The 15,449-nt window shown below is 52.1% G+C and overlaps 1 protein-coding gene across 1 annotated transcript in view; it reads left to right on the top strand.

Moving 5' to 3' along the window:
- Positions 1-1,123: 1,123 nt before the first annotated feature.
- The window catches only part of LOC122380569 (transcription factor SOX-5-like), a 39,707-nt gene continuing 25,381 nt past the window's right edge, over positions 1,124-15,449 (top strand). The window contains exon 1 of the mRNA XM_043363826.1: positions 1,124-1,380. The gene's annotated coding sequence lies outside the window, so the exon portion shown is untranslated. The remainder of the gene's footprint in view (positions 1,381-15,449) is intronic.

The raw sequence follows: 15,449 nt of genomic DNA, 5'->3' as shown, positions 1-15,449 counted from the left end.
TCTCTTCCTTGACAAATAATCTCCCATGCTTTACAAAACAACGTCGTTCTTAAAAGCAGCCACTCATGAGCTATGCATAGAAGAGCAAAGTCAGATCTCTTTAATCTCGGCAGCAAGATCGTCTGATTCTAAACATTACTACACGGATAATTTTTTTTGAACTTGCTTGTACATTATATTATACATATTCCCGGTATGTGGAAGGGGAGAAGAGAAAAGGAAGGGAGATAAGGAGCAAGGGATGAGCTGCAGCCGCAGTTGTTCCGCTTCACCGGTTCTATGGTCAATGAACTTAAATGCCATATGAAATTGATATTTAACCTCTTCTGCATACAAATTATAATGATGATTACCAACCAAAATAAAGTATGTTTGTTTAGAAATAATAGCATACTGGCGCAACAGCTGTGGGACTGTGCAGTTTCCACCAATGCCGCACTCTGGATTAGTTACTCTGATAATTCAATCCTCTCTGGTGGCGGTGGTCCCGGCGGCGGGCGTCCCTCAAAGCGACCGGCACCGCACCGAACCTCCCGGGGGTGATTGCGATGCATGGGCCGACCGCCGGACCGTCTGTTTTTCGGTGACGCGCCGCTGATTGAAACCGCCGCCGGCGCCGCCACCCGGACTCAATTTTGTGGTTTGATTCGATTTTCTTTGTCGATGCAGTGATGCGCACTGCGGTAGAATTGCAGCGGAACACAGCCGGAGCACGCGGTCGGACGGCTCCACGAAACTCGCTCAACCGTTCGGCGCCGGCTGACGGCCCGTCCGTTTGATCTAACGAATCAGTGGCGGTCCGGGGGGCGATTCTTCCGGCGGCGGTCGGCTCTCCCGCGGCGACCCACATCAGGCGGGCTCTCTGTCAGTCATCCCGGGCCGGAAGGAGCGGCCCGCGCCCGGCGGGGCCGGGCCGGGCGGGGGCGGGGGCGGGGGCGGAGCGGCCGGCCGGGCCCGCCTATTGTTACCTGTCCGCCACTCCTCGTCGGCCTACCATGGCCGGCCGGGCGGCTGGCCATCGGCCCGTCGGCCCCTCGCAGCCATCCGGCGACAATGCCGACGCACTTGTCGCTCCCATTGGACAGACGAGAGTCCATTGTCTTCGAGGCGGCGCGCTGATTGGTCGGCCGGCGCCGGCACAGCCCGGTGATTGGCTGATCGGTCGGTGACGTCAGCACGGTGGTGCGGTGACGCCGTCGGCGGTTCCCGGGCACAATAGTCGGAAGAGGCGGCTGTCGCGCGGCCGCTGTGACTGAGACCAGTGCTGTGTCGCCCCGTGCCGCGTCAGGTGTCGGAGTGAGCTGGACTGTCGCACCCGATAGACTACCGTGACGTCATCACAGAGCCGTCTAGAGGTTGAGTTCCTGCTTCCGACAAAAGGTAGGTGACCATGGCTGTGGGATTCGGGATTGTTCCATGATCAGCGATTATTACGCCATTAATATCAAGAACCTGTTCAGAATACTGAATATGGATACATTTAAGCTTATGCAAGTTGATGATGAATGAAGTGAATGTCAGTAGTCGTCAGTTGTCCTCAGTTAGACACTTTTCCACTTAAGTGTCTTGCTGAGAGCAAATGTTGTAAATTGCCTCTTTTTTAAGAATGAATTAGTTGCTGATATAAGTTCATGAAATACAAAGATGCATCTTGTGAGGCTGGGTCTAGTTTTAATGACTATTTCAGCTGGCTTATTATGTGAATGCATGTCAAAATGTGTTATTTATTTAAGGGTAGTTAACAAATCATTTGTGAAAAAAATACACGAGGCAGTGAAGATGTAAATGCTTATGTGCAATTACGTTTTTTTTTGCTTTCATGCACATACCGGTTACCGTATGAGTGTGTGTTTTTAACATGATACTCGTCTTACATCACGAATGGCTACGATGTGAGGCCTCAAGTCCTTATGAACCTGCATCTCAGCTCAATGTTGGTCCCTTCACGTTTTATAACATAAGTCATAAGGCTATAATTATATAAATAAGCATTCACTACAAACTCTATGCAGATATCCACCTGGTCCACCATTCACTCCTAAGTGATAATGCAATGTAGAATCCTGCCCCTAACTGGCCCCAAACTCTCATCCATTCGCGCCCAGGCCCTGTCCGGCTCGCGACCCTCCTCCGATGATGTCACTGTCTTCCCACCGCGCGAACTGATCCGCCATTGACTGTGACCTACCCATGAAGATGACCGACTCATCTCCAAGTAACGCCCGGTGCCGCCGTTACATGTGCACTCTGCGTCTGGTCTATCTGTTCCCGATGTATGAGCCGTGCAACAGGTGGTGATATAAGGCGAACGGGCCGTGAACGGGACGGGGCCCCTCCCCACCGGCCGGCCGGAGGGGGTGAGCGGGGTCTGTATTGTTTCAGATGCTCCCCAGTTGTGTGGGGGAGTGAGGGGGAGTCGGGGGGGGGGGGAGTGAGAAGAGTGTCGGGTGGCAGGGCAGAGAGCAAGACATGTCGCCGGCGCCGGTGACGGGAAGGACAGATGGGGAACAGAGATGGACAGGAGGGAGAGTGATGGAGGACTGGGTAGGGACGAGGGGTTGAGGGCAAGGGTGGACAGGAGAGAAGGGAGCGGCCAGTTAACAGTTTAATCTGTCGCTTGCTATTTTCCGCCACGCCTGATTCTGATAGGAAAGAGGACAGAGCCATGCTCTCTTCCTTATCACAGGCGGTCAAGAATACTCCAATACTTCTGCTGATATTGTCAAATTGAAACGCTTGCGGCACTTCAGCACAGAAGCATAAATGGCACAAGAGCATAAGCGTCATTTCGTCACAGGCCGTCCTGTCCCAACATGGGCCGCGTTGCGGTTTCCCCATGCGCGCTTGCCCCCCAGACATTCTCCGCCGCGCCGCCCGCCGCCCGCCGCCCGGTCCCATACGCTCCACCATGTGAGAGCGGCACCGCCGGGTATTGTTTTAGCTGGAGACATACCCTGGCCACATGTGAGACAGTCACACATGTGTCAGCCACGCAAAACAACAGTATCGAGGGCGTCATGTTTTATTGTTCCGATATGATGATAAAGGCCTACGCTACAGACATATTTTGCCGACATGTAGCTTTTGCCAGCGTTCTTTGAACGGTGGGTCGATCTTTACAGATGTCACAGAAGCAGAGGACAAAAGTGCCCATTCGTGTGGTTGCTAAATAAAGCCCTAAAATTTGTATCTGTGGTGCCTAAGAAGTTCCGGTCAGACTTCTCGAGGGGTGCTAACATGTTGAAACTGCTTTGTCAAGTTGCATGCTATACCACGTCTTTTCAGCTTAAAGACCAATGTTAAGTTCTAAATAAAGAAAAGCTTAAAATGGACGTTCTCCAAAAAGTTCGTTAATTCGTGGATCTGACATTTTGTCACTAAAATTCTATCTTCTCAATAGTCGCTTTCACGATGGCCATCTGGTACACATTTGGTGCAGATTTGGTTAAATTAGGTTCATTTTATTCCTTGAAAGTTGCCAATTTGGGTTGCACAAATGCTTAAAAACATCATTTTTTCAAATTATCAGACATTATGTTCGATTAAAACTCTGAAAAATTAAATTTATGATATAAAGATATTTGTTGTAGGAGAGAATTGGTGCAGATTTAGTCAAACTTAGGTGCATTCGCCGGATAGATCGTCGAGAAAACGGCTAATGTAGTTCTGAAATTTCTGAAACTCTAAAAAATCAACGCATGGTTCAATCGAATGAAAAGTAGATTTCCATTGCATTGGGACCAGGGGGAGGCACTCGCCTTGGCCGTATATGGGCCAGAATGTCTAACGATTTCCGCCATGTTGTGTATACCAAAGTCTTGAAAAGTTGATCACTGCAATCAAACTGCAAGCATGAAGCAGCAGCACTTTTGAGTAGTGTACCTCTCACTAAACTGCACCTATGCTACCGTACATGCAATTTATATTTCTGGTATACACAACATGGCGGAAATCGATAGACAAAAACAAGTCACCAATGCTCCTTCCAGTATATATTAGAGTTCAGTGATTGGGACACAAAAAAAGCTTGTTAATGTAGCCTAAAAGCAATGTGGTGCTGCCAAGTATAAAATTCGCCATGCGCAAAGTGACACTGTCCATTACATTTGCAAACCTTTCTAAGTCAATATACAAATTATTATATGAATTATTAATCATTATAATCCTAACATTAGCAAATCACCCTTGAGCAAACACGGCACGAACTCTTTGCCATGGCTCAGTGTTTACTATTTGTCCTAATTAATTAGCACCAGAGTGGGTCGACCACAGGCACAGTGCCTGCAATCTCTGTGCTGTGCCTGTCTGTCTGTCTGTCTGTCTGTCTGTCTGTCTGTCTGTCTGTCTGTCTGTCTGTCTGTCTGTCTGTCTGTCTGTCTGACCGTCTGACCGTCTGTTCATCTGTTCGTCTGTTCGTCTGTTCGTCTGTCCGTCCGTCCGTCCGTCTGTCTGTCTGTCTGTCTGTCCGTCCGTCCGTCCGTCCGTCCGTCCGTCCGTCCGTCCGTCCGTGCGTCTGTCCGTCTGTCTGCCTTGCTGCCTGCCTGCAGAGTTCCCCAGTGGTCTCATTAGCCACCTCTCGACTCTCTCCGCCTCTCGGGCCACGCTGCAGTCGGCAATTCGAGCCTCTGTCTGTTTGCTGACCCGGGTGACGCTGGCCGGCAGCGCCGCGCCGCGACCACGGGCCATACAGACACCTTTGTAGAGCCGAGAACAGAGGTGGCACACACACATACACACAGATCGGCTATTGTTCACCATCGGCCCCCGGAATGTGCTTACGTTAATAGGATCAAAACTATTAGGGATTCGAAAGATAACAAACGGTCTAAATGAAATACTGTGATGGATTGCCTAATGAAGATGTTGATGGATCAATGAATGGATAAATAAACATTGTTCTATGGTGACGTTCAGTAGCGATATCAATGTCCAGCTGTGGTTGCGCTTTCAGCAAAATATATTATTTCAGAAATTGATGCCTCTATGTAAAGCCATGTAACTAAATTCATAAATGTTATATGAATGAAAGGATGAGTTAGAAATTTTGCTTTACTTTGAAGTTTTTCACGTTCATTTATAAAATCTGAAAGATTATTATATAGCCGGAAAGAAAGGCCATTTATTTATTGTATCACAGGTATCAATGAACAATTTTTTTTCGTGCTGCTTCCAGCACTAGCACTCGTCTGTTTCATGTCATCAATGCGAACATACCATGCATGATGCCTTCTAGCGCCTTCTGCGTCAACACATTCACCACGTTTCTCTGCACCACGCGTGCAGTTCAGCTGCAAGAGATGAGGGGAAAATTGCCGCCGCTGCTTTTACAACTGGTTTCATTCAATCACGCTGATAGATCTTATTGGGGAACGGCAGAACTCGGACACGCCCCTCCAAACTCCAGATCCTCCTGCAACATGTACGCGTTCCGGCCGACTTGGCATGCACTTCACTTACATCACGTAGGTTTCGACGTCACTTTGGCCTGCTCGACAGCCAGTCGGTCAGTCTTCATGTCGAATGGTCGGTTGATCCGCTGGTTCAGGCGGTGACCACTGACCAGTCGGCTGGTCAGTTGACCCACGATCGTTCGCTTCTCGATTGGTCGGTTGTCACTCTTCTCTGCCCGGTCGAATCCGTTCGGTCCTCTACTGATCACTTGATCAGCATTTTACTCGATATCCGCTCAGATGGTCCCAGGCTTAGACCCGGGCCGGTTGGGTTCAATCAGCCTTCGGTCGGGTTCGATCAGCCCCCGGCCGGGTCCGATCGGTCCCCGGCCGGGTCTGATCGGTCCCAGACTGGTCAGCATTTCACCTGATCTCTGCTCTCATGGTCCCCGATTTAGACCCGGACTGTTCGGATCCCACTAGCCCCTCGGTCGGGTCCGATCAGTCCTCGGTAGGGTCCGATCAGCCCTCTGTCCTGTCCGATCAGCCCCCGGTCCGGCTCGATCAGCTCTCGGCCGGCTCCACTCTGTGATCGGTCCCCAGCGTGACGTCCGGCCGGCAGCGGCGCGGTGCCACCATGTGGTCACCAGCCGACCTTCCCCGCCTGGCCGCCAACGAAAACACGGTCCAGCCTTCGGCCAGGTATCGGAGCCACGCGCCATCATCTCAATCGACCCCCCAGTCCCCCCCTCCAGAGGGGACAAGAGTGACGCAACGTGGCGAGCCCCGACGCAGCTGGACACGCGCAGTCTTAGTTGCGCGCCGCCGCTGTCAACGCCTCTGACTTTTTATTAGACGGGTTCTGCGGCGGCTGCGGATATTGGCCAGCTTTCACTCCAGTTCCGACCGGGTCTCTGACAGCTCAGAGGGAGACGCAGCCAACAGTCAGATGGCAACCCGGTGCCAAGGTGCACAATTTGGTGACGTTGTGGTAAAACAGTAGGCATTTGTCTCGTTTGGAAGGGAAGGGGAAGAATGGCCAATATGCGATGTCCGTGAGGATGTTTGCTGGCTGAGTTAGTTAGCACTGCTGTAGCAGTGACGCAACAGAGATGACAGACGAGGTCGCCAGTTAGCTGAGTGACCCACAGTGACAGACTGACCTCGGTCAAGTCTGCAGGCAGACTCGTGTGCCACTTTTATATCTAGGAGCGGGGGGAGGGAGACAGTGACTATTACTTTATTCATGCCGTCTCCTGTATGCTCGATCACGAAATCGATACCTGGTAAAAATCTATTATTATATAAATCGATTTCCTGGTATAAATCGATACTTGGGAAAGATACTAGGAAGCTCACATTTTTCACAAACCTTGGGAAAGATATCAAACATAGGGCTCCTTTCTTCTTTCCCTTCGTTGATTTGATGAATTTTGAACTAGCAAGCTTGAAATATCTATCAACTGGATGTGTCTATACCTGCAGCCGTATACCACGACTGTCCAAGTTTTCCGTTGTGCTTTGGTCAAATCAAAGGCAAAATTATGATTTTCTACTTTAGCACTCAGCCAAGGTCCCTCGGGCGAGTTCTCGTCTGCCAATCAGTCAACAAAGACTCACCCTTTCAGACGCACGTGTTCCGCACAAACCAAATCCACCGAAACTGAGTGACGAACGCGGACTCTCCGCGAATAGTTCACCGATGAGCCGGCCGGCGCTGAAAGGAAAATATTTTGACACGGTTCCTAATTGCAGTGGCCTCGAGGCCGACGAGCAGGCGCCGACGCCGGCGCAGACCCCTCTGGGCTATCCGGAGAACAGACGGCAGAAAGAATTGACAAACGGTGGAGCTGGGCAGACGGGCAGTAGCCCTGTCGGCCGCTTAGAGGGTCAGTCTGTACTCTGTTCAATTATGGGATGGATTTTTTTTTTCTGACGCGAGAGTCAATGATGATGCATTTTCTTCAGATCATTACATGCAATATCAAAAATTGGCTTTCGAAAGATTCAACATCAATATCAACCCAAAAACAAACTGACGCTGTCGGACGCCGCAGCATCGCCCCTCGGCCGTTCACTCTCCCACACGGAACATATGACCCCGTTCTGCGCTCCCGGGGTGAGAGGTGACAGCCGCGAGGGCCAAATCATACACGCACACGTGCCGACGGACATTTGGCGACGGCGCAGCAGATTGAGCCGCAGAGGCTAACATATACCACCACTAGTCATCGCGACAAGTGTTATTTCTCGCTGCCTTCACGGAGCCCAGCAGCAGAAATGTATGGCGCCACAAAGCCAGCAATTGTGACGGATACTTTATTTCGGCCCTGGGACAGTCACGACACGTGCTCAGCTGATCCGGGAGGGATAAATTTGCCGGCCGACACGGGGGCTATGGCCGGCTCTGTCTGGACCAACCCGCCGCGCCCACCGACAATAAATAAGCCAAAAGGGCTTCTCGGGGTGAGCCGTGTAACAAACGTGCTCTCCGCTGGGTGGGGAACAGCTGCTGGTCCGGGCGGGGCGGGTCGCGGCCAGTCCCCGCCCACCTGTGCCGTCCGCTGCCCCGCTCCGCCCTCTGAGGTTGCTGGTGACACTGGGATTAGGACGGCGGAGAAGAGCAGGTGACCCCTGAGGGATGGACGCCCGACCCGCCCTGTCCCGGACCGGCCACAGTGCAGGGGCGGCGGTGGCGGCCGGGTGGCCCGATAGCAGCCATTATGACCGACCACGGGTTGCAGCGGCCTGGCCACTGCCCAGCCGGCTGGTCACAGCGCAAATAAACAACAGACCTCGCGCCGCCGAGGACGGCCGCTTCTTTTGTCGCGTGCGGTCTGCTGGACTGGTGATACTGGGGAGGCCTGGGTGTCACACCCAAAAAGAGCCAAATACTGGTGGTAGCAGGTTTTGAAACGAAACTTTGAATGAGAAATGGAGAGTCTCTGGTCTTTGCAATGGCGGGCTGGAGTTTTTCTCTTCTATAGAATTCTCAGAAACACTTTTTGAAAGTGGTAAGCTATAATGAACAATATGAACAAATAGCTCTTATCGTGAATCCGTATTAATCCTAAATTAGTTGTGTGATGCATTGCAAAATAACAGAGTTAATCTACAGACCCCACAAATAACAAAGCTGTACTTGTCACAATTACTGCACTGCACACTCGCTGTCGTCACTCATTCCAATTCTTTCAAACACTTGATTCTCAAGGAAGTTTGTGCGGTGTTTTGTTCGGTTTGTATATGCTGCTGACGGTCGTATTTGTCGCTGTATTTGTGGCCATTCTCTGTTGTCTGAGAGAGCTCTCGCGTTGGTGCCAGATATTACAGTTGCCAGGGCTCCACTTAGTGAACAAGTGGCAGCACCAACACGTTACCACCAAACACACGACTGCGATATATTTGTGCACACTAGATCTTCTTGCGAACAGGTGAGTGACATAAAGGTGGCCCGCTGTATTCGCTCCGATAAAATCCTGATTTTTTTTTATGTTGCATGAACTTTATGGGCTGTATCCCGGCATTCAAGGAAGGGAATTTCTATTGATGTTGCCAATGTACTATGCATAATTTTCTATAGCTGCTTCCCTCGAATCATAGAGCACATCCATGCATACGGTCCGTTGACATTCACACCAAAAACACCGAGCACGCCGAGTTCAAAGACTCCGCAGAGCTCAGAGTTCGCTAGCCTGGAAGTGTCCGCGTGTGGAGACAAAACAAAGGCCTCGGTCCGCCTCGTCAGCGACTCTGACAATGCCTGGCAAACGTCGCCTTTTTGCGGTCGGCTCTGGTCACTGTCATAGTGTCGGGGCGGCCATGTCGTCACCACACAAAGACACCCTTCGGGTCTGCAGATTGGAAACAAACGCTCGTGGTGGCCGGCGCCGCGCCGCTGTGGAACAGTAAGAACGCCCGATTGACCACTGGCGACACTAAGATCAGATGTTTTGTGAGAACACAGCCAGCGACATGTGGGTGTGATTTTCTGTGAGTGTTTTGTTGTGGAAAAAGTCGTGCGAATTCATTCCATGGTAAGTGTATATGGCAGCGCGGTGTCTGGATTTGTTTCACGAGAGTGAACGGTGTGAAGGAAAACAAAGACACCTTTGGTTGGTGGTCCAATTTCCGCGTATGTTTCGGTTAACTTCACGGCCAACTAATGATCCAAACAATTTGAATATTGATCTAGTTAGCGGCCGCCAGACTGGCGGCTTATTTTGTTTCGCCGGCAGAGTTTGTTTGACGTTGGATTTCGGCGAAACAGCGCCGTTTGCTCGGCAGCGGCCGTTACGCGGGGAGGGGCAAACGGCGGATTTTCCGTGACGGCATCAGAGCGGAACGGACTAAGGAGCGACATGACGCTTATTTCCGTGATCTTTACGGTTAGCTCATGACCAGATGAAATTTCCTGGACGTCTTAGGTGTGATCTGCACAACACAGATCTCTAGCTTGGTATCTCGTCCTCAGTGAATCTGACCGCTCGGCCCGGCCTGGACTACCGTTGACTCCGCCGCTGCTATGTCCTGGCCAATGACGCCGTCCCGACCATTCTCACGGTCGGCCGACCGTGCGATCGTCGTGACTCGGCACTCCGTTGGCCAACCGATCTGTCTGCGCTCCCTGTGTCCACGATCAGATCAGCCACTCGGCGGCGCCGGCCGATCCCGTCTCACACCGGCGCAGTCTCCACGTCACCGGTCCGAAGCAAAGCGTGATAAATGCTCCGGCAGGATGCGTTCGGCTTCAGCGTCGACAACAGCTGCGAAAAGCTGCCGGTGACGCTCAATGCCGGGCGCGGAGATTTTTCACGCGCTGTCCAGGCCGGCTGTCCCGATCACGTTTCTTTCTGCGGCGCGCGGCGCTCTCTTCTTTCCGAACGTGTGTGAAGCGGTGTCTGTGTATAGCGATCGGGCACATGTCTCGCGCCGCGCCGACCGCTCGTCTCTCTGTCGGCCCTTGTTCGGGGAGATAGCGGCGCTGTGATCCTTTTCACGAATGGCTGCAGCCATTGGAGGCCCACCTGGCGGCGATGCTCGTCGACACGTTACTGCCTTGCCGCCGCGCTGATCGTCGGGCCTCTGCCGCGATCTTTTGCACGATGTGAGCCCGGACAATACGCCCGCGGAACTTGGACTGAGGGCACCGAGCTAAGCCGAGTCATCGTCTTGACGTGCAGTGATATCTTATAGCAGTTACCCACAATGGAGGCCGCTTTTATGAGCACGCCGAGTCTCATTCCGGGGTTTGTGTCTGCGACTCAAAGGGAAAGAGCTGGCACCTCTACCGCTACTGCCCTCTCGCTAGTGTTGGCCAAATTTGCATCAGAATACGTGCCAGATCGTAGCGATAAACAAAAAGAATGGTGACCTGAAAAGTCCGATTACAAACGGCGCTAGGATAAAGCCCTGAGAATAATGGCCTACGTGACAGTAATTGCGAGTGACGCCTTTCAGACCAACCGGTTCGGCTCACACTGGCGGCAAAATAAACAGCATAGAGCGTGCCGTTCAGCGACCTTCTCCGGTCGCTTTGTACGCTGGTCCCCTTCTCTCTGCTACACCTGGCTCTTCTCCACTTCCCTCGAGTCGGGACAAATCTGTGCACTTGAGCCGACGGCAGCGGGTGTGGCCGGTAACACATCGATAGCCGCTGTCCGCACTGGGTGGGTGTCAGATCCGCTGCCAGATCGGCCAGGGGAGGCGAGAGTGTCTGTCCAGGTGCGTCCCAATGACCTCAGACTTGATGAGGCCCAATTAGGCCGAATGGAGCGACCTTGGTTGACCCAGAACCGACAGGGAGGTGCCATCAATCGACGAGGACCTCCCGCCGTTGGCGATTGCAGCGACGTCAACACGACCTCCTTGCTTTCGTCGACTCCGTAGCACCGCGGCTGCCGCCACCAGTTGCGCTATTCACGGAAACAAATGGCACCCGGTGCGCCACCGACGCCGCCGAGCGCCATTAATCGCCACCGGCCACAGCTCCGGCCATTTGTCGCGGCGCTGACCGCGCTGCCTTTGTATGACGCCATCGTCTCGCCGGCGCCGCTGAGAGTGGAACACAGGGCGCCGCGCCGGCGCGGGCGGTCCAGGCGGCCACCCGCGCCGCGCCCGTCGCACTAAAGCAGTCCCGGTGCCGGTTGTCGCCTTTACGCGGCCGTATATCATCTCGGGTCTCCTCGTCGTCGGCGGCGGCGGCGCGGCGCCGACACATGTGCGCCACACTCGTCGCACTGGCGGCGCATTGTTTCCGCCGGGAACGGGGAGAGGGAGCGGTGCAGGCAGAGAGAGGGGAGGTGGACTCCCACGGTCGCTGTCCAGTGCGGGGACGAAAGGGGACCTCAGGCGGCCTCGGCCTTGCCGCCAGTTGAACGAACATAAAGCGAGTGCTGGCAGATGGAATTACATTTACAGCAAGGGTCCGGATAGATTGTTACCATGATTGTTCCAGCGCTGCGTCCATCACTTTGCCTGGTAATGGAAATTCGTGCTTTTAGTATCCACTTCAAACTTCCTTTAGTATTTCGAAGCTCAAACGCTTGGTTTAAATGCTTAGCATGCCTTCACACAGCCCTGACATTCATAGCTGAGAGTTGAGTGACGGTGCAGTGAAGTATAGTTCCAACTTCCAATTATAACCTGCTCACTATTTATCGATCGCAGCACACACCGGTTGGTAACACATGTGAAACACAAAGAGTGATGTGTGTTGCTGTTTGTGGTGCCACTTGACAGTACGGCACCACGGAGCTGAATATTGGGGACAGCTGTTAGCTCCGCCGCCCTCCATCTCGACCGGAAACCACAGGAATGGACCTCTCCAGCCCGCCAGTCTGACGTCATCAGAATAAACGGTCCCGCTGATGAATGAGCCCTCGGCGATGGACCTGAACGCCCAACATCGCTCAGCGAGAGGCAATTATCAAGACCTTCAAATCGGTCCCCCATTAGACACTTCTAGGATGAGCATGAGGTTGAAATGAATCCTGCTGAAGCTAAAGCAAAACAGCTGAGAGCATTCAGGCGTCTCCAGTTGCTGCATTTCGCGCTCAACCCCTGTCCATGTCGTGCCAAATCACTGCTCCTCCATCGGTACCGTCGAGCCTTTGTCGACGTTCCTTCTCCCTTTCTTCTCCCCTCCGACAACCTCCACCACCGGGCAACAATGGCTGCTCTCAGAGACAACGGCGGCGCGTCGGCGGCGACTCTGACGCGCCGGAGACGATGGTAACGAGCGGCGTCAGGTTTCACCGGCCGCGTCGGACGTCTCTGTAAACAGCGTCGCTCAGACGGGAGCGTTGTTCTCACGAGTTCTCCCCGGCTGTGGAGTTGGACGGACGCGGCTATATCCCAGGGTCGGACTCGACGTTCCGGGGGATTCTCAGAGGAATCTTGGGGACGGCGAGTTTCAAGTGATGCGCTGAAGACCACCCGTTGAGTCTCCGCTCTCACAGGGGACAGTTCAGGGGGCAGTGAGAGGGGAGAAGGGCCGGAACAAATGGTGTCTGTTGTCCAGCGGAGGGCGATCGCAGCCGCGCGGGGGACAGCCCTGTCGGACCACCTGTCGACAAGCGTCTACGGTGTCATCACTCCAGCTGTGCTCGAGCGGCTAGCACTGATATTGTTTCTGAGAACATTAACGGTATTATCTGGCTTTAGCCGAGCATTCGTTTGTCACGGGAGATCAAAGGGTAGTATGGCGCAACACCGCCTCTGTGGCGGCCAGAAGCCTCTGTTGCCTGAGTGATTATGTGCTCGCGTTTCATGTGGATGATGTTGTTCAACAGAAGAGCGCCGCCCACAGGGTAGATTTAACCATTATTTCCACTCCTAGTCCTTCTGCATTTGAGCTCTCAGCTAGAACAGGCCAACTTGCCACAGAGGGCACGCTGACAGGCGAGATAACCGGTTCGGCGCGGCGCATTCATCTCGTCGCCGCTGAGCGGGGTCGTGGCCGAGCCGCGGCCGGTGTCACTGCGGCTCAGCCGGGTGATGCATCGTATTGTCTCTGGCTGGGCGCGGCTCTGAGCCGAACAAATGGTCCGAGCTGAGTCGGAGTCTGACTCACGCGACCATAAATATCGACACCGACACTTCCGACGGCTGGCTCTTCAGGCGACAATTAGATGGCTAATTTTCGGTGTTTATATATGTTTAAGTAAAAGAATTAACGTTTTCAGGCAAATAACGAGGATAAAACTTTTTTAAACATATAAATCTACAATGTGAACGTTGTAGAATCTTTTACAATATTGGAAGCTTTTAGAATGTTTTTGAAGCTTCGTCAATTTATCGGTGCTAAAGTGAATGGTTTGTGTGAAAGAAAAGCAAATTAACAATAGCAGCCCAGAGGCCTCTTGCACCAAACTACCTAGCTAGGTAAAATCGAAAAACCGGTTTCAGAATAAGCTAATCTAACGGTGGTAAATTTGTTTGCAATAGCCCAATACATTATCCTACATGTGCTTGCTAAATTTTGCACGCTAATTGTTACATTTGAGACTTGGACTGGGTATACGATGCAAAATAATCCAAGCATTGGTGCAAGAGGATTTTGGTGCAAGAGGCCTCTGATCTGTTTATATTTAGGCCCGTCTTTCGGCGTCTCACTGAAAGAAGACTCAGTCAAACGCTCAATAGAAACTCTTTCAGAGCCTGATGTATCACACAAACAAAGTGGCGACATGGCGTCCTTAACTCCTCAGCCGGACTCCAAACTGCGGAAATGGGGGCCATGTAGACAATTTATTGTCTGCACGGCGTGCATTTATTGTCTGCACCATCCCTCAGCCCAGATTCACCACGAGGCCATCAGGCGTCTGTCTGCATGTGTTATGCCCCAGTCCCAGCGCTGAGCTGAGTGCCCTGACCGCGCTACTCTCAAATAAATGACCGGAATGAATTACAATCGTCCCGGTATAACTAAGACTGGTTTTATGGCTTTGATGTTGATTGAAGAATGGTAGTTGAACGGGCTGATGATTTGATGTGATTGTCATAAGCTCGTAAATGGTCTTCGCAGTAGAATGCAGCGCAGTAAGGAATGAACGCTCTGTCTGTTAAGACAAACACTTTTTACACATGTTTAGATAAAATGGGATGGTTTTCCTCGCCACAAGAAAACTGGATTTCAGTTTCCAAGAGCTATTAGAGGTTTTAAAGAGTCTCGACTAACGGTTATTTACAAAACAGAACATTGCACTTATGGCATAAGCCTGGCTGTTGATTGGTTCTCGTGTTTCCACGATAGATGCCATTCGTCTACTAGGGCTCATGGCATGCCGAGATTTACCAATCGTTCATTCAAACTTCATAGAGATACACATCGGTTATCAGATCAGTCGAAATTCTATGCTAACGACGGACGGAGCGCACAGAGTCAGCGCTGTTTTCCAGTTTGACTGGACGCCGTCTGTCGTATGTCGTGCAGCGGCTCCGTGCACTGTGCAGATCGACTCCCGGTGCACGACATGAGGTCACTTCCGGCCACCGGCTACAGACTGGGTGGTGCTGCCGACGCTGCTACACGGACACCGGACCTGTTTACGCCGATCTGGGTTGAGCGCAGAGCTCGCATCGATGATCCGTGCGCTAAAGCATATAGGCACAGGCACGCTTTTTTGTCAAAACGGCACGAGCTCATGATCAATTTTCAGCGCATGAGGTGACTGGCAATCACTCTCAAGCAGTAAGTCAGTAACGGGCAGGACACCGCTGGTTTTGGCAGCGAAGGTTCTGAAAATGACGGTTCAGACAATGACAGTTTGATCAGTGACGCTCAGCGACAGCCCGCACAATGACAGTTGGATCAGTGACATACAGCTCAGTGCAGGGTTGTGCTTGACTCATGAGTCGAGTCAAAAATTTGACTCAACTCTGACTCAAATGAGTCAGATTTGAGTCGAATCGGATAAATTTTTGAGCTGTTGAGTTGAGTCAGAGTTGAGTCGGACAAAAATATTAAGGCGTTGAGTTGAGTCAGAGTTGAGTCAGTAAAATAACTTTTGACATTGAGTTGAGTCAAACATTTAGGAACATGAGTCAGCTGACTCA

Source organism: Amphibalanus amphitrite, unplaced genomic scaffold (assembly GCF_019059575.1).
Source record: "Amphibalanus amphitrite isolate SeventyFive unplaced genomic scaffold, NRLGWU_Aamphi_draft 000101F_arrow, whole genome shotgun sequence".
NCBI classification, from domain to species: Eukaryota; Metazoa; Arthropoda; class Thecostraca; order Balanomorpha; family Balanidae; genus Amphibalanus; species Amphibalanus amphitrite.
Note: the sequence above shows the minus strand (reverse complement) of the source record. Positions and strands in the feature narration are given on the sequence as shown.